Raw genomic sequence first — 23,007 nt, 5'->3', positions numbered from 1 at the left:
ATTTTTGTATATTCCACTTCTATCCTTCAACCTTGCTGAAATTGTTTATTAATTCTAATCTTTTTGGGTGGATTCCTTAGGATTTTCTATATACATTAGTTACCTGAAAATAGAGATCGTCTTATTTCTTCCTTTGCAATCTTAATGCCTTTCTTTTCTTTCCTGAGTGCCCTGGCTGGAACTTCCAGGACAGAAATGGTCCTGGACAGAAATGGTTGAGAGTGGATATTCTTGTCTTGTTCTTGATCTCAGGGGGAAAGCACCCAGTCTTTCACGATTAAATGCAGTACTCGCTGTAGGAAGGGTCATTTTAAGATTTCCTGGGAGGTTGGCTGGATATAGTCTTACCACTAGTGTGTATGAGAAGGATCTCAGTCCCCTTGCCCCTTGACAACATGGTAGCCCCAGGTTTTATAGGTGAGGACCTCAAGCCCAGGGAGGGGAAGTGTTGCATGCCCCATGACACAGCTGCTCAGCCGCCTTCCTTCCAGCTGTCCACAGTCACTGGGGAGTCAAGCCTGCTGGACACAGCCTTCCTTCCCTGAGTAGTGATGCCTTGAGACCCACCAAGGGCAGCCACAAGTACAGAGGGAAGACTGGGTTCTGTTCTTGGCTTGACCACTAAATTTCTATATGATCTTGGGCAAGTCGCTCCATCCTCCCTTCCCTGGGTCTCGGTGTTTCCATCTGTGCAGTGGAAGAGGTGAGCCACTCAAGTCCTCCTGTTTCTGACTGCTGCAGCTGCTGCTAAGTCGCTTCAGTCGTGTCTGACTCTGTGCGACCCCATAGACGGCAGCCCATCAGGCTTCCCCGTCCCTGGGATTCTCCAGGCAAGAACACAGGAGTGGCTTGCCATTTCCTTCTCCAATGCATGGAAGTAAAAAGTGAAAGTGAAGTCAGTCATGTCCGACTCCTAGCGACCCCATGGACTGCAGCCTACCAGGCTCCTCCGTCCATGGTATTTGCCAGGCAAGAGTACTGGAGTGGGGTGCCATTGCCTTCTCCCCTGTTTCTGACTACACACCCCTAAACCCACTGCTGCTTCTGCCGCTCCCCAGGAAGACCACCAGAGGGCGCCCCAGACCAGCATTTGGCCCAGCTCCGGTGCAGGTGGCCCCAGGGAGACTAAGAGGCGGGACCTGTTTTCCTGGAGCCACTAGTGGTTATGCATCCCTCTGGTTTAGCACGGATCTCTGAGGAGGGAGGATGGCAACATTACCTCCAAAGCCAGCAACCTTGCCCTCATCTCTGTCTGCTTTGGGGGGGGGGGGGGGGGGGGCCCGTAAGGCCACGTCCCAGTGTCAACGCCAACAGCCTTGAGTTTCTCAACCTCGAAAGGTTTCCACTGTCTCTAGGCCTCTTATGGGTAATGCACCCTTCCCCCACCGCATTACCCAGCAGTAGGGAGCCCCTATTCTGGGGAGTGCCTGGCCACCTGGAAGGGACACCTCACAGACCGTTTTGCATATGGATGGATTCACAATGGGGGCCCTGGACAGTGTAATCTCAGAAACCACAATATCTGGACCCCTGGATACCTCATATGGCAGACCCCAGAACTGCAGAAATCGGGACCATGGACCTTAGGGACCACCTGGCACTTCCCAGAGCAGAATGTCTGACCCTGTTTGTGAAGGATTCTCCTGAGAACACCAGAGGGGCTCCATCAGGCCCCTTCCAGACTCTCCTAATGCTGACCGGACCCTCAAACAGAAGCAGAACATTTGCTTTGCCACCAAGCTCCAGAGCAGCCTCTCTCAGCCCATGGCACGGAGGGACGCCACAGCCCCTCGCCTGGATGCCGGCAGCTCGCCTTGGTTCCATTACTTCTGTGTGTGCGTGTTTGTTTATTGCTGGGTCTTCGTTGCTACGCGTGGGTTTTTCTTTAGTTGCGGCCAGTGGGGGCGCTGCTGTCCGCTGCAGTGCATGGGCTTCTCATTGCAGTGGGCTCCCTTGCAGCAGAACACGGGCTGTAAGGTGTGTGGGCTTCAGTCGTTGCGGCTTTGGGGCTCTAGGGCACAGACTCAGCAGCTGTGGCACCTGGGTCTAGTTCCCCGTGGTATGTGGGATCTTCCTGGACCAGGGATTGAACCCGTGTCCCCTGCTTTGGCAGGCAGATTCTTTACCTCTGGACCACCAGGGAAGCCCATTACTTGTGTTTTTCTCTCCCCTTGCAGACCTGCCCCCTCGAAGAGCAAGAGTGGCTCTCCCCTTCCCCTTAGCTCCCTCCGTGGTGGCTGGTTCATGACTCCGGGTCCCCCGCAAAGGTGGCGGCTGCCTCCGCTCCTCAGCCACAGGGCTCTGGGCCACTTGCTGAGCCTCCCTGAGCTTTCAGTTTTCGTCTTTGCTGCTCTGCTTCCCTCAGAAGGTTGTCGGCGTCAGGGACGATGTGAGAGCCCCGGTGTGAAGAGCGACATGCTCTCCCCGTGTCGAGTGTAATGGTCCTCAGAGCACGGGCTGCCTGCGGAGGTCACGTGGAGGCGAGGCGGGCGTCAGGCCACACCCGCCCGCCTGCCCCCGTTTCCCGATAACAATGGCCGGCACTTCCTGGGTCTGTTCCACGGACCGGACACCATGCAGAGCGTCTCACCCAGACTCTCTCTCTCTCTCTCTCTCTCTCTCTCTCTCTCTCTCTCTCTCTCTCTTCCCCCCCCCCCCCCCCCCCGGGAGCCTGCGTGTAGGCAGCATGACCTCCCCCAGCTGAGGACGGGGCCACCGAGGCACATGGCTGTTAAGCTATGTTGCCTGAGGTCACACACTTGACCGATGGTGGGGCTGGAACCTGGACCCTGGCGTCTGGCCTCCAGAGCCCAGGCTCTTAGGTACTGAGCCTCCCGGTTAAGCCAACGCAGGGCAGAGAGAGGCAGCCCTGAGGTCCTCGTATCCACTCTCCAGGAACCTTCAGGGGTCAGAGCGCATTTGCTCTGATCGGCCTTTTTCGGCACTGAAGCACTGAGGCCCGAAGAAGAGCTTCCCTCAGTCTCTCACGCCCACCAGGCATCTGAGGCAAAGCAGGGGCCTGGCAACATCTGCCGGAAACCTGGGTGATGCCTAAGCCTGTGAGTCTCAGCGTCTACGACTCTAAAAACTGTCCTGGGGCCTCGTTTCCAGCAGCCGGCTGCTGTCAGGGTTGGATTCCTCTGCCCAGCTCTGGGGTCTTGGAGGGAGAGGGTGGTAGGAGATTTAAGGGCTCAAAATGAAGCCCACCCACCAGGCTCCTCCTCCCCAACGCCCAGGCCCTTATCAGGAAAGCAATTTGGGTTGGTGGGGAAGGGAAGTCCAAGGCCCCGGGCAAGGTGGGGAGGAGAGATAGGGAAGTGGGGAGGGGGTCACGGGGCTCCTGCTGGGAGGCCCAGAGTCAGCACCATCCTTGCTGGCCCGGCCCCACGACACGGTTCCACCCTTGCCAGGCAAGACGCCCGCACCTTTAATTAGCAAGCGGCAGCCTCTCCCCGATTCATCACAGTCACTGTTAATTAGCCGCATGCAAGGCACCCCTGCCCCCGGCCCTGGGCTGACGGCCTGCCTGTCTCACAGAGGCCGCCGCCATCTCACGGTGCCCCTGTCAACCCCCCCACCCCGTCCTTATTCAGCCCCCAGAATGGGGGATGGGGTGGGCACGCCTGGCTGAACCCTCAAGGGGATTCTGGGCATTGACACTTGTGTTGAAGGCATCCAGCAAACATTATTAGGGCCTCGGGTCTGTGCCGGGCTGAGCAGAACCCAGGCTAGACTGGGGCGACTGTCCTGGCTCTGTGTGACAGCTAGGGACAGCTTTTCCCTTTGTGTTGCTCCCACCCCACATCCGGAAAGGGATGGTCACCGTTTTCCTGTTCTCGCTGCCCCAGAGCCCAGCAGGCTCCCCAGAGAAGGCTGACCCTCCAGGATGGAGGGGGTGTCCATCCTCCCACCTACCTCTCCTAGCCGCAGATCCCAGAGGCCCAGGGCAGAGGGGCATGCTGGAGGGTCTCTCCCCACTCCACATCTGCAGGGCCCTGGGCGTCAGGGGCACAGGAGTGAGCCCACACTGTGTGGCTGAAGCAGGCACTCTGTTGCCCGGGAGTGGGGCGGGGCTGGTGGCCCTGGCAGCGACACCCCACACCCTTCCTGAGGAGCCAGGGAAGCTGCTGCCAGGGGCACCAGCTGGAGCAGGAAGGCTCAGGTTCCAGCCCAGCCCTGCGCTCCGGTCCATCTGCAGCTTCAGGCAAATCAGCCATACTGGGGCCTCTGCATCCTGGGTGCCAACAGAAGGGTGCCAACCTCCAGCTCTGATGTGGATGGACTGAGGTCAGGGAGGATCCATGTTTATTCTGGTTCCGGGAGGAGGTGTCCGAGCCCGCCCGCCCTGGGCTGACCATCTGTGCGGCCTCAGCCTCCACCGAGCTGTGGGGGCCTCAGTTTCCCCACAAGTAGCTGCTACCTCGTGCGTTGCCGTGGGATGAAGGGATTTACAATGTTCAGTGCACTTGGAACAAGAGTGAGTCCTCAGGCATCGTGGCTGTGTTTCTTTTTTTTTTTTTTACCATTATTTCCCCTCCTTTTATCAATCAGTATTAATTGCCGGGTGAGGAGATGGCAAGCCACCCCATTATTCTTGCCTGGGGATCCTATGGATGGAGGAGCCTAGCGGGCTACGGTCCATGGGTCGCAGAGTCAGGACTGAGCGCCTGAGCACCGTGGTGAGGGTGTTGATGGAGAGCGAGGGAGGCAGTCTCCCTGCTTTCAGTTTTCCTTCCAGTGGGGGAGGCAGCTGAAGGCAAGCAGTCAATAAAGAGAAAGTAGAATTTCATCTGAATTAAATCTGCAGTTTAGTTGATGGCAATACACTGGTGTTAATTTCTTCGTTTTGACAGAGGTACCACCATGAGGTAATGAGCTGACATTAGGAAAACTGGGTGAAGGATACTCAGGAACCCTGTGTCTTTACAACTTTTATGTGAATTTAAAACTTGTCCCTAAAAAGAACTTATTCAAAAATGCAATTTGGGGGCTTCCCTGGTGCCTCAGTGGTAAAGAATCCGCCTGCCAGTGCGGGAGACACGGGTTCGATGCCTGATCTGGGAAGATCCCACATGCCTTGGCGCAACTAAGCCTGTATGCCACAACTATTGAGCCTGTGTTCCAGAGCCCAGGAACTGCAGCTACTAGGCCTGTGTGCTTCAACCACTGAAGCCCACAACTCCAAGAGCCCAAGTTCCACCACGAGAGAAGCCGCTGCAACGAGAAGCCTGTGCACTGCAACGAAAGAGCCGCCTCTTCTTGCAGCAACCAGAGAAAAGCCCAGGCAGCCACGAAGACCCAGCACGACCAAAATAGAAAAAAACACTTTGGGGCAATGGTAAGTACCATGAAGAAAATAAACAGGGCCAAGAGGTAGAGGGGCGGGGGGCCATTTCAGACACGGTGCTTCTCTCAGAGGAGGCCAGCAGGTGGGAGTAATTGCATGATGAGAAGATCAGGGGAGGGCTGGCCAGGAGGGAAGAGCAGGGGCAAAGGCCTGGAGGCAGGAATTGGCCTGGGAGGCTTGAGGTCCTCCTGCAGGGTGGGAGGGGGCTTGGTGACTAGAGATGAGCTCCAGGATCTTGGCGGCTTTCCTTCAGCATCATTTTTCCCTACCAGAGGACAAGAGGGAGGAGTGGGACTCTGGGCCGGGAACTGTATGTGACCCTTTTTCCACAAATTAGCACCTCATTAGAGCTTCCCTGGTGTCTCCGACGGTAAAGAATCTGCCTGCGGTGCAGGAGGCAGGGGTTCGATCCCTGGGTCAGGATGATCCCTTGGAGGAGGGCATTGCAGTGGCACTCCAGCATTCTTGCCTGGAGAATGCTATGGACAGAGGAGCCTAGCAGGCTACAGTCACGGGGCCGCAAAGAGTCTGACACGACTAAGCGATTAACACACACTGTGATAATTATTTAGTCTTTCCTGGTGGCTCAGATGGTAAAGACTCTGCCTGCACTGCAGGAGACCCAGGTTCAATCCTTGGGTCAGGAAGATCCCCTGGAGGTGGGCGTGGTAACCCAGTCCAGTATCGTTGCCTGAAGAATACCACGGTCAGAGGAGCCTGGAGGGCTACAGTCGTGGGGTCACACAGAGTCAGACACATCTGAGTGACTAACACTTTCACTTTCACACTTTAGCTCTTACAGTTACCCTAGGAGATACCAGCATCTCTCTTACAGGTGAGATGGTAGAGAACAAAGGCTCAGCCTACATCCCATGGTAAAAGGGACAGGACTGTGCTTGGAAGGAGAGACCTTATGGTCCTTGAGGCTGTGCTGGGGACTTGCTGGGAGACTGCAGTGGGCTAAAAGGCGGGGCCTGGAAGAGGCCCGGGTGTGGCTACAGAGGGGGGCGCCAAGCAGGAAGGGGGCACCGGAAGGATGGGGTCTCTGGCCTGCCCAAGGCTGCGTGCCAGGGCGGGGAGCATCTTTGTACAGTAGCTTTGTAATCAACTTTGGAAATAGTAATACTCCACAGTTGTACTGGCTTGGTCAAAAATTTTGTCCTGATTTTCTGTACCATCTTACAGAAAAACTGGAGCGAAGTTTTTGGCCAATCCAATAATACAAAGTTCTAAAGGCACAAAACAACATATAGAGAAAGTTAAGGTTCCCCCCGCCCACTTTCCCTGCCCAGAGATGCCCTGTGAGATCTGTTTCTTGTGCTTCTTCGCAGAGCAGCACCTTGACCGCAACCCCAGCAAACAATCAGCAGGCCCCACGGATCTGCCGGGCACCACCTGCCAGAAAGCCGTAGATAGATGTACAGTTGCCACATTTAATCTTTATACCAACAACTGTTGTGTATCAATCGCTCTGTTTTAAATTGGAGGAAACCGAGGCACAGACAGGTAAAGTCACTCACCCACACAGCTCACTCAGGCTTTGGACTCAGGCACTCTCTGACGGCATTGATGAAGAATCTGAGGCACAGAGAGGTCGAGTAACCAGCCCCAGGTGACCCAGCAAGGAGGTGGAGGAGCCAGAACTCTAGCCCAGCAGTCTTGATCCCGAAACTGCATCCCTGAGCCCTGCACTATAGCAGGAGAAGGGACCCCCCAACTCCAGAGTCAGCCACCCCTGGGAGAGAGGCCTGGCGCTGCCTGGCTGCATGGCCTGGCACAAGCCCCTGTCTTCTCCATGAACTGGCTCCCCACTCAGGACGGAGGTAAGGAAGCCTGCTGTCAGATGGCTTGAGGATGAGCTCGGGTGAAGGAGAGGCTTCTGGCACACAGTGGCACTTGGGAGGTTGCTCTCCCACAGTGTCCAATGGGCACTTCCTGTAAAGGGCAGATGGAAAGGTGTGGCCAGGTAAGGGGGGGGGCGGGGAACTCCAGGTGGGATGTCCCTTCCCTGCAGCTGTCCAGACACAGCAGGTGAAGGCCCTCCTGGAGACAGATAGGTGGGAACATCCACCCTCTCCCCAGCACACAGCCCCACTGCTGAAGGAATTCTGGGGAGTCGGGGAGGAGAGAGGGGTTTCCCAAGGTCTGTGCAGAGGGCCTAACCCCCTAGGCTGTGTGCCAGGACCCTGAGAGGTGGGCGAGGCAGGAGGCAGGAAAGGAGGCTGCAGCCAAGAGCCGTAGGAATGGCAAAGAGAAAAGGGGCCCAGCCCTGGTGCCAGCTCTGGCTGGGTTCCCAGGGGGGTGGTCTTTGGGTTGGCAGGGTTACTTCAGGCTGGTGGGCTGGCCTTCAGCTTAGCAGACTCAGAAAGCTGATTTTTTTTCTACATCTTCCAGTCCGCGTACCAAGGATGATCAGGGAACTGGGGCCCAGACAGCCAGTTCTCCAGGACATGGGCTGTGAAGTAAAATGTTAATCTCTCAGTTGTGTCCAACTCTTTGCTACCCTATGGACTATAGTCCACCAGGCTCCTCTGTCCACGGGATTTTACAAGCAAGAATACTGGAGTGAATTGCCATTTCCTTCTCCAGGGCATCTTCCAGACCCAGGAATCGAACCCAGGTCTCCTGTATTGCACACAGATTCTTTACCATCTGAGCCACCAGGGAAGCCCAGGACAGGGATTAACAAACCCAAATGCCAGTTTCTTCATGGGCCAGAGCGTTAGGGGCCAGACTGTTTTTCTCCCTCTGATTCCCATCCTCATACCCCAGCCTGGGAAGCCTGGGTTAATAATGAGTGGGGCCTAGGGGGCGAGGTCAGAAACACAGTATATAGCAGCTGTCAGTGGTCTCAGCCAGGATGTCCAGTAACAGCATGAGGGAGTGCAGGGTTGGGGGTGGGCATGTGGGAATTGGGAAGTCTAAACCAGGTTTGGGTTTGAATCCAAGCTCTGCTTTGTCCCTGGTCATGTTAACTCACCACCGTGAGCCTCAGTTTCCCTGTCTGTAAAATGGGGCTATTATCAGAATTGAGATCTCATCATAATGGCAGAGCTTCTTACACAAAGCACCCAGAATGTGGTAGGTGCTCAATAAATGCTCTCCTCCACTGACTCACTGATTCAGCTAGAGATGAATTTTGGCACTTGTCCTGTGTTCACGCGGCTGGTGGGGAGATGTACTCTGGTTGCCAAATATTAGAACTGCTGAAACATTTACAGGGAGACAGGGGAGGCGACTGTATTAGGAAGTGGTGCTGACCCTCCCGATGGAGGCTGGCAGCCCCAGGGCCTCCTAAGGCATCTCCCCTGCCTGAGGCTGGGCTGGCTCAACCCACAGCAGCTCCTTTTTGGCAACTGCTTCTCTAGAAGGCTCCCAGAAGACACCGCCTACTGTCCTGACAGTGTTCTGGGTGTGCAGTCTGGCCTGGAGCCGGAGGCGGCTGCAGGGGGTGGAAGGGAGCTGGGCCAGTCCTGGGGGCTTCCATGAGGGGGCCTTCTCCACCTGGTCCTCTCTGCCCCAAGGAGCAGGGCTGAGGGTGTATCGCAGGCGTGCAGCGTTTTTCTGTGGGCGAGTGTCAAAGTGCTGGAAAAACTGGCAGGGGCTTCTCCAATGCACGGATGAAAAATCTTTAGAAAACCTTCTGTCTCTTCTGTGAGGCAGAAACTACAAGCTAGAAATGACCTTGACCATCAGTGTTTTTCTAGGAGGATGTTAAATTGGTATTGGGCAGAAAAGGGTGTTTGTGGTCTAATAAATTCGGGGAAACACTGACCTAACCATCCGACATGGTTTCTCCTCTGCGGGGTTTCTCAGAGCCTTTCATGTGCACCGGTGAAGTTCTAGAGGCAGCAGCTCTGGCTACACAGCCGCCAGGCCTCTCTGAGGGTCCTTTTCAATTATCCTGGACCATCTCGCAGGCTTAGCGGGCTCTGAAACCTACTTTGGGAGGTAACAGCATAGTAAAGGGGCTTCCCTTGTGGCTCAGCTGGTAAAGAATCTGCCTGCAATGCAGGAGGCCTGGCTTCCATCCCTGGGTTGGGAAGATCCTCTGGAGAAGGGAAAGGCTACCTACTCCAGTATTCTGGCCTGGAGAATCCCATGGACTGTATAGTCCATGGGGTCAAAAAGAGTTGGACAAGACTGAGCCACTTTCACTTTCAACATAGTATAGAACTTTGCACCACTCCACATATCTTCCCTGGTGGCTCAGAGGTTAAAGCATCTGCCTCCAATGCGGGAGACCCGGGTTCGATCCCTGGATCGGGAAGATCCCCTGGAGAAGGAAATGGTAACCCACTCCAGTATTCTTGCCTGGAGAATCCCATGGACGGATAAGCCTGGTAGGCTACAATCCAAGGGGTCGCAAAGAGTCGGACACGACTGAGCAACTTCACTTACTTACTTACTTACATGTCAGAGCTGAAGGAATCTTAGGACTCTGGAAGAATCTTGAGGAGTGTGGGGTTTGGAGAAAAAAATTCAGAAGATGTTCTTACCTTTATTTATGTGCTTATTTATTCATTTTATTTGGCCATGCTGGGTCTTTGCTACAGCACATGGGCTCTTCTTTGGGGCATGTGGACTTGCTCTAAGCGTGGCCTGTGAGTCTGTTAGATGCCCAGCAGCACGTAGGGTCTTAGTTCCCTAAGCAGAGATCAGAGCTACGGACCCTGCGTTGGAAGGCAGATTCTCAACCGCTGAACTACCAGGGAAGTCCCACTCTAGCCTTTATTTTAAAGCAAGACTTTATCCATGTGTGTGTGTGTGCCCAGTCACTCAGTCGTGTCTGACTCTTTGCGACATGAATACTGCAGTGGGTTGCCTTTTCCTTCCCCAGGGGATCTTCCCAACCCAGGGGCTGAACCGGCGTCTCCTGCATCCAGTGGACTGGCAGACAGATTCTTCACCACTGAGCCACTTGGGAAGACCTTATCCCTATTTTCCCTATTAACACACTTAATCTTCGTACCACCCTAGAAGGTTAGGACTGTTGTCATCTTCAGTGGCTTCCTCAAGGGTAAATCAAGGCACAGAGAGACAAGTCCTGGTCCAGCTTCACAGCTGGTAAGTGGCGGTGCTGGGATCTGAAGCCAGGCTGCCTGAGTGAGGGGCTGCACTCATAGCCACCGCATGGTCCACCTTCTGGGGCCCACAGGGCCCCAAAAGCTGCCCAGCACTTGCAGCCCTGCATTAAGCTCCTGTCTGAGGGAGCAGCTTCCTGCAAGTGGCTGGTCTCTAAAGTTCTCAGGAGAGTCTGTGGCTGCTGTTTCCCAGAGTGACAGTCTTCTGGCTCTGAGTGCAGGGGGTGGGGACACCCCACGGCTGAGCTGTGCCGTCCACAGCCTGGCTCCACCAGAGGCCGAGTTAAGGCCTCTCGATGCTCTCATTTCATTCTCACCCTGATGGGCTTCGTTCCAAGCTTCATTCCGCAGGAGAATCTCAGAGGGGATCCAGGGCTCACAGAGGGAAAGTATCGTGCCCAGTTACACAGCAAGGAGGCGGTGAGGTTGACATTTGAACTCAGGCAGCTGGACTCCAGAGCTGGGTGTTCAAGATACGGGCGCCCTGGGTGACAAAGCAGTGGGTCCTTGCGGCCAGGGCAGAGGCACTGCTGTGGGGTCATGCCCCCCTCAGGCTCTGCTCTCCCCTGTCTAGCTGCTGCCCCTGCACACCCACTACAGCCTGCTCTGGACAGATATCATCTAGGGTTCCCTAATCTCCTGGGCCTCCCCTTGCCGGTCTCATGTGGGCCAACAGTCAGTAGCGTGAAAATTGGCAGAGGTCATCACCACTGAAGACATGAGGAGTTGTCATGGTGGCCTCTAGGCGCTCAGGGCTTTAACTCTGCCTCCTGGAGCAAGGCCTCGGGAGTGTCTTCCTTCTGGGGTGCAGACTTTTTGTCCTGAGTGATTTTTCTCTCCCTTCAGCTCACCAGTTCCTGGAGATAGAGTTGTTCTTCTCTCTGTCCACCCGTGGACCTGGGCATCTGCTGTGCACCAGGCCCCCTCCAGGTTGGGTGGCTGTGCTGGCCTTCACCTGTCCCAAGGGTGGGCAAGCCTCCAGCGTGCATCCAGAGCTCCTTGGAGGCAGAGGCGCACGCCTGCAAGTGCAGGAGCTATTGGTCCAGTGGTGTGTGTGCACAGTCGCTTCAGTCGTGTCCGACTCTTTGTGACCCCATGGGCTGTAGCCTCCCAGGCTCCTCTGTCCATGGGATTCTCCAGGCAAGATTATTGGAATGGGTTGCCATGCCCTCCTCCAGGGGACCTTCCCAACCCAGAGTTAGAACACACGTCTCTTACATCTCCTGCGTCAGCAGGCCAGTTCTTTACCACTAGCGCCAGCTGGGAAGCCCTGGTACAGCAGGACCTGGCTCCAAATCCTACTTCCAATATCTTAATAATAAACATACAAATAACCCAATTTTTTAAATGAGTCAAGGATCCGAGTAGAGATTTCTCCAAGGAAGACATATAAAGAGCCCACAAATACATGAAAGACACTCAACACCATGAACCATCCGTTCAGTTCAGTCACGTCCAACTCTTTGCAACCCCATGGACTACAGCACGCCAGGCTTCCCTGTCCTTCACCATCTCCTGGAGCTTGCTCAAACTCATGTCCATCGAACCAGTGAAGCCATCCAACCATCTCATCCACTGTCGTCCCCTTCTCCTTCTGCCTTCAATCTTTCCCAGCATCAGTGTGTTTTCCAATGAGTCAGTTCTTCGCATCAGGTGGACAAAGATTGGAGCTCAGCTTCAGCATCAGTCCTTCCAATGAATATTTAGGACTGATTTCCTTTAGGATTGACTGGTTTGATCTTGCTGTCCAAAGGACTCTCAAGAGTCTTCTCCAGTACCACAGTTCAAAAGCATCAATTCTTTGGTGCTCAGCCTTCTTAATGGTACAGTTCTCACTTCCATACATGACTACTGGAAAACCATAGCTTTGACTAGACAGACCTTTGCTGGCAAAGTAATGTCTCTGTTTTTTAGTATGCTGTTTAGGTTGGTCATAACTTTTCTTCCAGGGAGCAAGCGTCTTTTAATTTCATGGCTGCAGTCACCATCTGCAGTGATTTTGGAGCCCAAAAAGATAAAGTCTCTCACTGTTTCTATTGTTTCCCCATTTATTTGCCATGAAGTGATAGGACTGGATGCTATGATCTTAGTTTTCTGAATGTTGAGCTTTAAGCCAGCTTTTTCACTCTCCTCTTTCACTTTCATCAAGAGGCTCTTTAGTTCTTCTTTGCTTTCTGCATAAGGGTGGTGTCATCTGCGTATGTAAGATTATTGATATTTCTCCCAGCAATCTTGATTCCAACTTGTGCTTCATCCAGCCTGCCATTTTGCATGATGTACTCTGCTTATAAGTTAAATAAGCAGGGTGGCAATATACAGCCTTGACGTACTCCTTTCCCAATTGGTAACCAGTCCATTGTTCCATGTCCAGTTTTAACTGTTACTTCTTGAGCTGCATACAGATTTCTCAGAAGGCAGGTCAGGTGGTCTGGTATTCCCATCTCTTGAAGAATTTTACACAGTTTGTTGTGATCCACACAGTGAAAGGCTTTGGCGTAGTTAATAAAGCAGAAGTAGACATTTTTCTGGAATTCTCTTGCTTTTTCTATGATCCAAAGGATGTTGGCAATTCGATCTCTGGTTCCTCTGCCTTTTCTAAATCCAGCTTGAACATCAGAGACATGCAAATCCAAACCTCATGAGATACCACCTCACACCCGCTAGATGGCTAGAATCAGAAAGATCGATAACAACATATGCTGGCAAGGATGTAGTGAAACGGTGCCCTTATCTGATGGGGATGTAAAATGGTGCAGTCTTATTGGAGAACAGTCTGAAAGTTCTTCAAAAGCTTGAACTTGGAGTTACCTATGACCCAGCAATTGTGCTCTGAGATATCTATCCAAGAGAATTAAAAACACCTGTCCACCCCCAAAAATGACACAAATGTTAATAGCAGCATTATTCACAATAGCCAAAAGGTAGAAATAATTTAAATGCCTTTGCACTAATGAACTGATAAATATAATATGGAATAGTATTTGGCCATAAAAACAAATGACTTACTGATACACACTACAACATGGGTGAGACTTCAAGACGTTATACTGAGTGAAAGAAACCAGTCATGAAGACCACGTGCATTAATCCTTTTGTATGACTTGTCTAGAACGGGCAAATCTATAGGGGGCCTTGGGGAAGTGGGGAGTGGCTGCTAATGGGTAGGGGTTTTGAGGAGAGGGATGATGCTAATATTTGAAAACAGTGTTGGGACTTCCCTGGTGGTCCAGTGGCTAAGACTCTATACTCAATACAGGGGGCCTGGGTTCAAACCCTGGTCAGGGAACCAGATCCCACAAGCTGCAACCGAGAGTTCACGTGCCGCAGCCAAAGGTCCGGTGTACTGCAACCGAGACCACGAGTGCCCCGACTAAGACCCAGCGCAGTCAAATAAATGAACGAATGCTTAAAAAAGAGAACCATGGTGATGGTTGCACGACTCTGAATAAACCAAAAAGCCATTGAAATGGACACTAAATGGGTGAATTGTATGCTGTGTGAATTATAACTCCAGAAAGCTGCTATAAAAAATTAGGAAATACACATAAGCAGAAGAAAAAAGAAAAAAAAGGAAAGGTCCATAATCCTCTCACCTAGAGACAACCACTGTTAACATTTTAACGATGCTCTTTCAAATTATACTCTGTTGCCTTATATGCTGCTTTTTCATTTAATAATAGATTGAGAACATTTTTCCGTGTCAATAAATATACCTCTACATGAAAACAAATGCTACTTCCGCCACTCGCTGGCTGTGGGCTGTGGGAAGCAACCTCGTGGCTCAGAGCCTTGGTCTTTCCACCTTTGAGGTGGGGTAAATGAAGGACGCCCTGCGGAGGAAGCTGTGAGGAGGAAAGGCGACTCCTCTGGGGAGTCCCCCGCCCCTGGGACCTGGTGCAGCCCCCAGCCTGGGGAAGACACTGCGGAAGCAGAGGCCCTGTCCAGGTGACGGTTGTGGACTCACGGACACCGGCGGGGAGGGGAGGAGATGGTGAGATGGATGGAGAGAGTTGCAAGGAAGCGTGTACACCACCACGAGTAAAATAGGTATCCAGTGGGAATTCACTGTGTAACTCAGGGAGCTCAAACCTGGGTTCCGTAACAAGCTAGAGGGGCAGGAAGGGGTGGGAGGTGGGAGGAAGGTTAAAGAGGGAAGGGACGCGTGTATACCTGCGGCTGACTCATACGGATGTATGGCAGAGGCCAACACAATATTATGAAGCAATTTCCCTTCGATTAAAAATAAATAAGTTTGGGGGGAGGGGAAGACGAGAGTTGTGCCAGCCTGGAGTGCTCCAACCAGGGGCAGCTCAGTTCTGTGTATTCTGTAAACTTCACATGTACCGTGACTCCAAACATCCATAGTCTGGGGACTTTCCTAGTGGTCCAGTGGCTAAGACTCCAATACAAGGGGCCCAGATTCTATCCCTGGTCACGGAACTAGATCCCACGTGCCACAGCTAAAGATCCCATGTGCTGTAACTTAAAAAAAAGAAAGATCCCCTGTGCCACAACTAAGACCTGGTGCAGCCAAATAAATGAATCCTTCTTTGATTAAAAAAAAACAACAACTCAGTGTAAAAGTAGGCCCAGGGTCAGGTTCAGACCCTGGGAGAGCCCTGGGGGTTGTTGTGACCCTCAGTGGAAAACACCTCTTTTCGGAGCCCCTGCTGCATGCCCAGCCCTTTCTTGTGGCGTCTCCTTGAATCCTCACACTGACTGTTGTCCACCTCCTATGAGCGGAACAGGAAACCAAGGCTCGGGGAGGTGCAGTCACTTGACCTTTTCAAACATGTGAGGGTGGACCTAGGGGTCATTTCCAGGTTTGCTGGTTGAAAGCCTGTGTTCTTGCTGCTTCTCTGCCCTCCAAAGAAGAAATTTTTAAAATTTTATTTATTTTTAATTGAAAGATAATTGCTTTACAATATTGCTGTCTGCCAATACGGCAGGCTTTCCTGGTAGCCCAGCTGGTGAAGAATCCACTTGCAATGCAGGAGACCCCGGTTCGAGATTCCTGGGTCAGGAAGATCCCCTGGAGTTGGTATAATCTCCAGTATTCTTGCCTGGAGAATCCCATGGACAGAGGAGTCTGGCAGGGTACAGTCTCTGGGATCGAAAAGAGTCGGACATGGCTGAGTAATCAAGCACAGCAGAGCACTGCCATACGTCAACATGAATCAGCCATCGGTATACATATGTCCCCTCCCTCTTGAACCTCCCTCCTCCCTCCCACCCCTGATGGGATGATTTTGAAAAGACCTGCATTCTGTCCAAATGAGGGAGTGTTACTTTTCCCCAGACCTGGAGCAGGGCATCCAAATGGGGAGGTGACTGCTGTATGATTTAATCACAGGCTGCGCTGGTGTGTGCCTTGTGCACTGAGTCCTCTGTGGGGTCACAATAGAGCCTTGAATGCAGTGTCTGCTGGGATGTGCAGGCTGGCAGGGTGGGAGCCAGGGTGAGCTGGGGCCCCAAGTATGGGCAGGTGTTAGGGACACAGACCCTGGAGCCAGACAGTTGAGGTTGGAAACCCTACTCTGCTGGTGTCTTGGGCAGTTTCTCCTCTGTGTAAACTGGGGTTCTCTGTCTGTATTAGGAGAGTGTAAGATATTAGATAGGGGTATCCCTGGTGGCTCCGTGGTAAAGAATCTGCCTGCAATGCAGGAGACATAGGAGACGCTGGTTTGATCCCTGGGTTGGGAAGAGCCCCTGGAGGAGGAAATGGCAATCCACTCCAGTATATTCTTGCCTGGAGAATCCCATGGATAGCAACCCTGGCGGGCTATAGTCCATGGGGTTGCAAAGTGTCGGACACGATTGAAGCGACTGAGCATGCACACACGCAAGAATTAGGTAACTTAGAGCGCCCTGAGGCACTCAGCCACCTCTGACACAGAATAAGCTTTGGTGCCACCAGGAATAAGTCTTGGTATCAACATGTGGGTCAGGTGGATGGATGCTGGGGGCCCAGGAGGAGTGGCAGGGAAAGGGGCCATTGCCCAACCCAGCCTTATCATACTGCTGTCCAGGCCCATGTGAGGGCTGGGAGACAGTCGCTCCCACTTCTGAGAGAGGAAGAGAGGGCACCTCCACTAAGAAGTCTGCCCCCCGTCTCCGCAGCCAAGCCTGATCCCTCTAGTCCCCGCATCCTGGGCAGCTGCTCTGCACCTCTGGCACATGGGTCCCAGCCCGCCTGGCCCAGGGTCTCTGTCCTCCTCCCCTGCCTCCTCCCCTCCTCCCCTTGGTCACCCTTCGCACCACCTCAGGCCGGCCACCTAGTGGGACTCTACCTCTCTGAGCCTCCTTCCTTCTCAAGGGCACCGGGGTCAGCAGTGGGCTCTAGAGTCTGATTCTGACTCCCCACTTACTCGCTGCGGCCCCCTGAGAAAGGTGCTCAGCTTCCCCAGCCTCAGTCTCCTCATCTGCAAATCAGGGGCAACAACACCTCTCGGAGATTTGAGAATCAAGTGAGAAAACAAAACACATATAAAGAGCCCAGAACTCTGCTTGAGCCATCACGAGTATTTCACATGTGTCAGCCATGGTTTCTGTGACCCTGGGCTTTTAGGACTGTTGCAAAGTGCAGGGCGTCCTGCCCCAGAGACCCTATCGCCAAATTCTGGGTCTTCGGCTTCATGTACATCTGGGTGTGAGGGCTTTTGAGGCTCTTATCCTGGCCTCTGCCCCTCCTCCATCAGGCCATCAGATTGGGCACGCTCCTTCTGGCAACTCCCTCCCCACCTACTGACACCACGCATGCTGATGTCTGTGGAGCAAGTTGCTCTAAAGACCAAATGTGTGAGAGGAAGGCCACGAGGCTCCACGTTTTGCAGGAAAATGCAGATTCATTCATTCATTCATTCCAGTAACACCTGCTGACCACCTACTGTTTTAGGCACTGGGGATATGATAGTAAACGAGGCTGACGAAACTCCTGTCCTGGTAGAGCTAACACTCTAGTGAGAGAGAGACCCCAGGGGAAATGAACAGTGACATACGGGGAATGTCGCCTGGTGGTCGACACCGAGGAAGCTGGAACAGCAGGAAGCGGGCTGGGGGTCCTGGGGAGAGGACTTGTCATGTGAGACAGTGTGACCAGGGAAGGCCCCACAGAGAAGGTGACATTTGAGCAAAGATTCAAAGGAGAGAGTGTTATTGTTTGCTCATCCGTCCATCTATTCATTCATAGGCGTTCATTCATTCGTTCCTTGAGGCAGTCAACCAGCATCGGCAAACCTTGCCTTGGGCCTGTTCGGTGGCTTTGGCGGGGCATGGGGAAGTGGGCTCGCCCCGAGTGGCTCACAGACAGTTACTCCCGGCATCGGGATCTGATCCACCCCGTAAGAGTCACTGAGGTCTGCCAGGGGCTAAGGGATTTTTAGGACGCATGACTTTCAGTGCTCGACAGTAAATTCCTGGGCAAACCAGCATGAGGGTTCCCCCTACAGAGGCCGAGGAAAGCCTCTGCTTCTCTGAGGATGTGGAAGGCGAGGCTGTGTGTCCACGCCAGGTGAGCGAGAAGGGCAGAGGCTCCAAGACCCAAATGCCACAGAGTGTGGGGAGCAGGCTGGTGTGGAGGCAGGGCTGCCTCCCAGGGTCAGTGATGAGGAGGCCAGAAGGGACAGAGGGGCCTTGGGTGTCCAAGAAGGGTCTGCATTGACTGTGGACAGCCGGCCTCCAGTCAGGTAAGTGACTCCGCGGTGTCCGCCTTTTAGAAATAGCGGTGCCTTGCCGTGCAGGGCCCTTCGCTGGGGCAGAGGGCTGAGAGCGGAGCAACACTGTGTCCTTGTTCCTTCTTTACGTCCTTCCAGTGGGTGCCGAGCACCTTCCAAGCCCCAGCCCTGGCCTGAGATATCTGCCCTGGGTCAGCAAGACCAGGTGAGGGATGGAAGAAATGACTAGTGAAGAATCTAAGTGAAGGGCAAGTGGGTGTTTGTCTTACTGTGTCTCAGAGGCTTAGACATTTTCAAAATAAAGTGTTGGGGGCAATAAATACAATAAATCTGATTCCCGATTGAAGTGTTTGGGGGAGAAAAGGCAGGTCCTTCTCTCCAGCAGCTTAGGGTCTGCTGCAGGAGGTGGGTGGGTAAACCCAGCCTTCAAGGCGTGGGTGCTCACGTACACCAGATCCTCGGAGGAAGGCGACAGAGGCAGTGGGAGGCCAGGGATGTTTCACCAGAGACGGAGGGAAAGGGAAGGGCTGGCAGAGAAACAGTAGAGGAAACGCACAGGGATTCTGGGGAATAGGTGGGTCTGTGTGGCTCAGTGGAGGGCTCTTTTGTAAAAATTGCTTTTTTATTTATTTGGGTGCTTTGGGTCTTAGTTGTAGCACCAGGGATCGTCCTTGCACTTTCTTTGTGGTTAATGAACTCTCTAGTGGCGGCCTGAGGGCTTAGTGGCTCCGTGGCATGTGGGATCTTAGTTCCCCAATCAGGGATGGAACCTGTTGTCCCCTGCATTGCCAGGGAAGTCCCAGTGGAGACTTCTTGGTGGGCCAGGAGGTAGGGTTCAGAGGAGGCTGGAAAAGGAAGTTCTGGCCTCACAGAACTTGTCTCCTAGAATCAGACTCCGAAAACAAAAGTGAGACTGGTTCACTATTGCAAAATCAGAGAACACAGGAAATTATTCGTAAAAAGGAAATACAACCCCTAGGTTAGCCCATCACCAGAGATAACCACTGTGAAGCATTGGATACATTTCTTCCTGATACCCACGTGTATATAGATACATCCTGAGAATAATATAATAGTGTGTATCTTGCTATTTTTTTTTTCTTAAAATCACATCAGATGCATTTTCTGGTGGCACGAAATAATCTCTGAAAACCTGACTTCTAAGCCCTTCAGAGGACTCCAGCCGGCAGTGAACTCCTGGCTAGGAGAACATTTCTCAGCGCTCACCACTGAGGCTATTTCCATTTGTTTGCTTTAACAAAGAACACTGTGATAAACAGCCTCCACACATACATAATTCCATGTCCACATCGCTGATTATTGTGTTTTTTTCCTGATTAATTCTTAGACATGAGATTCTTGGAAGCCCTGCTGGGGGCCGAGCTGGCTGGGTAACCAGGAGAGGAGGTGGGTTTCCCAGAGCCACGTGTCCCCGCCCGAGGATAGCCTGGCCCCAGCTGGAAGGAACACCTTGCCCTTTCTGGATACTGCACACTCTCTGCTACGTCCCAGCTGCTTTGTCCGAGCTGTTCCAGGCCCCCACCCCCAGCTCTCTCTCCCTGATTCCCTGTCTGGCTACCTCTTCCTCATCTTTGCAGTTGCCCGACAAAACCTTTAAAGGAAGCTTTCCCAGAGCCCCAGGGTTGGGAGCCCCCACGCCCACCCGCCTCTGCTGCTTGCCCAGGCTACCTCCTTCAGAGCTGCTGTCTCACTGGGTTGCGAGCGCTGTGTCTTTGTCTGGTTTTCTTTGTCCCCTGAGGACAAGGCCCAGGCTAGCTTCATCTTTGAATTTCCAGCACCGGGGATTGAGCTGGCTCATTTCAGTTTCAGTAAATGTTTGTTGAGCAAAGGAATGAAGAGTCAGATGAATGAATGACCCAATGCAACCAAGTCCGTGGGGCAAGGCTGAAACTCAGACTCTGGGTTCCGGACGAGCCTCCAGTCCAGGGGCACAGAGGGCGGTGTGGACTGGGGAGCTGGAGGCAAGACTCCTGTGAAAGGAGGCTGGGACCAGGGGTCCGGGCAGTGCAGTGCCGTGAAAGCAAGGGGAAGTTAGTGGCAGTGATGGCCAGGGTGGGCGGACCAATCTGAGGAGTCGGAGGTGGGGGCACCAACAGGTAATGTGGGCAAGAACATTCCAGAAGAGGGCAAAGTTACATGGGTTCTGGAGCCTATTTGGGTTCAAATCCTGACCCTGCTGCTTTGAGCTGTGTGACTTCAGGCCAGTGACTTAACTTCTCTGTGCCTCAGTTTTTCCATCTATAAAATGAGAATAATAAATGTTAGTGCTTCATTTATTCATTCACCTTTTTTGTTCTGGGTCCAGGGCTGGAGGCTGACAGGGAGCTGACCCTGCAGCTGGACGCAGACCTGGGTTTGCTGCCCACGGGTCCTGTGCAAAGTGTCCTGCCGTCTAGCTCTTGGGGCCGTTGTGAGGACCGGGTGACCGCTGGCACTGGGGAATCACTTACTCAGCAGGTGCTGCTATCACGGTCTTCCTGTGGTGTCATCGATGACAAGGGGACAGTTGCAATGTCAGGCCTGCACTGACCACTCACAAAGTCTTTCCTCCCCTTCCCAGCCTCACTTTCCTTTAGGGTGACTAAGCACCCTAGTTTGCCTGGGAATGAGGGTTTTCCTGGGAGGCGGGACTCTCAGGACTAAAACCGGGACAGTCCCCAGGCAAACGAAGTGGTCACCCTTGTTTCTTCATCTCTAACGCAGGGAACTCTATGCCTCCCAGGAGTGTTGTGCAGAACAGAAGTAGGGACAGGGCAGGCACAAAACCATGAGGCCAGAATTCCAGATCTGATTACAGGTGAAGGCTGGAGTAGTTGAGAATTCACCTTCCAATGCAGGGGATGTGGGTTTGATCCTTGGTGGAGGAACTAAGATCTCACACACCGTGGGACAACTAAGCCTGCTCGCCACAACCACTGAGCCTGGGCGCTCTGCAGCCCGTGTGCCACTAGAGAGGACCTTGCTCACCACAGCGAAAGATGCCACGTGCTGCAACTAAGCCAGACTAATGAATTAATTTTTTTTTTTATTCTGTATGTCATGGAAGTCCAGGCATGAAAAAGAATGAGTTGGCTCGAATGGACTGCTATGAAAAAGCTCTAAAACAATGCATATTTTTGGTGAAAAAGGAAAAGGACCAAACGGTTTTTGAGGTGTGCTGCTAGTGTGGGAAGGGCGGGTTCTGAACACACCCACCCGCTTCTGCATCCTCCTAGAAAGGAACTGGTGGGCTGGGAGCAAAGGAAGGGGCACGACTTGTCACTGTATAACCTTTGGCAGTATTAGAATTATTTTAACCCTTTGTTTTCATTATCTGACCTAAAAAAACTCCCCAACTCTGCCAAAAAACCCCGAAAACTTAAACCACCTCCCCCTGCTCCCAAACGAAATTACAAGGTCAAAGTTAGAGAGTAAGAAAAGTACAGCCTTCTCCCCGCTCCCACCCAGGGACCGCATCCACCCTGGGGCCAGGTGCCTGGGGGCACAGGTGGGCCACTGGCTCCTCTGGTGCCGTGTTTGCGAGGTTCAGCTGCGAGCGCCATCTGGGAAGACACCCTCAGGGTCCACACAGCACCCTACATGCATGTCTGGGGGCTGGCGGGGTCCCCCGTCCAGTGCTCTGCCCTCCTGTCTGAGGTCACCTCCTCTGCCAGGTTGTGGGGGCCGCCCAGCCTCACAGGGCAGAAGCAGGCCCATCTGGCAGAGAAAGTGGGCCGAGTTCCTCTACCTCCAGACCAGGGAGTCTGCCATGCTGCCGCTGCCAACGCCAGTTCTTTCTGCCTCTGGCCAGGGCGGTATGGGGAGAAGGAGCCACAGCTGGTTTAGGAAGAAGCTCCAGGTGCGGCCTTAGGAACCCAGCGGGCCTGACCCCTACAGACCTGCCCCCCACGAGCCCCCAGCCCAGCCCTCACTCAGGCTCCCAGTCACGTGGCCAGGCTCCTTCTAAAATTTAGCATCACACATGTATTTTAGGAAAATATTCTCATTGTAATATCTCACACATTAATAAAAATGTAGTCAATAAAAGCTCAAGTAAGAACTTCCCTGGCCATCCAGTGGCTAAGACTGTGCTCCCAATGCAGGGGGGCCGGGGTCAGGGGACTAGATCCCACATGCTAAGAATTCACACACCGCAGCTGAAAGATCCCTCATGTCGCAACTAAGAACCAGTGCAGCCAAGCCAATGGACATTCTTAAGAGGCCTGGCTAATTTCCCTGCGCGCCCCAAACCCCATTTCCCTAAAGCGTTTCTGTCGGTCGGCGCCCTTTAGAAAGCTTCACTCTTTGTAGGCATCTATACCTCTATATCTATATCTCAGGTTTTTCGTTTTAATTTTTACTTTATTTTACTTTACAATCCTGTATTATATCTCAATTTTTATCTATACCTATATCTATGGGGCTTCCCTGGTGCCTCAGTGGTGAAGAATCTGCCTGCCAATGCAGGAGACTTTCTGGAGACGGGGGTTCGATCCCTGGGTCGGGACGATCCCCTGGAGAAGGAAATGGTAACCCACTCCAGTATCCTTGCCCACGGGCAATCCCATGGGCCAGAGGAACCTGGTGAGCTCCAGTCCATGGGGTTGCAAGAGCCAGACACGACTGAACGATTAAACAATAACATGCCTGTGTCTATATCCATATCTGTATCATCTGTAACTATGGGTTTTGTTGTGTCTGTAGTGATGGTGTGCTTCTCACATAAATGGTAAGTCTGTGTGTCGTCTTCTGCAGGATGCATTATTTTCACGGAACATGTGATAGACAGTGTTTGTGCCTGTACAGGTATAATCACCTCTGTCTTTTTAACAGGTACACATGCGGTATTCTGTAATGCGAGTTGGCCCATCAATTCTTTGCAGTCCCCTCTTGGTGGACATTG

This window comes from Budorcas taxicolor, chromosome 13 (assembly GCF_023091745.1).
Source record: "Budorcas taxicolor isolate Tak-1 chromosome 13, Takin1.1, whole genome shotgun sequence".
In the NCBI taxonomy this organism is placed as follows: domain Eukaryota; kingdom Metazoa; phylum Chordata; class Mammalia; order Artiodactyla; family Bovidae; genus Budorcas; species Budorcas taxicolor.
Note: the sequence above shows the minus strand (reverse complement) of the source record.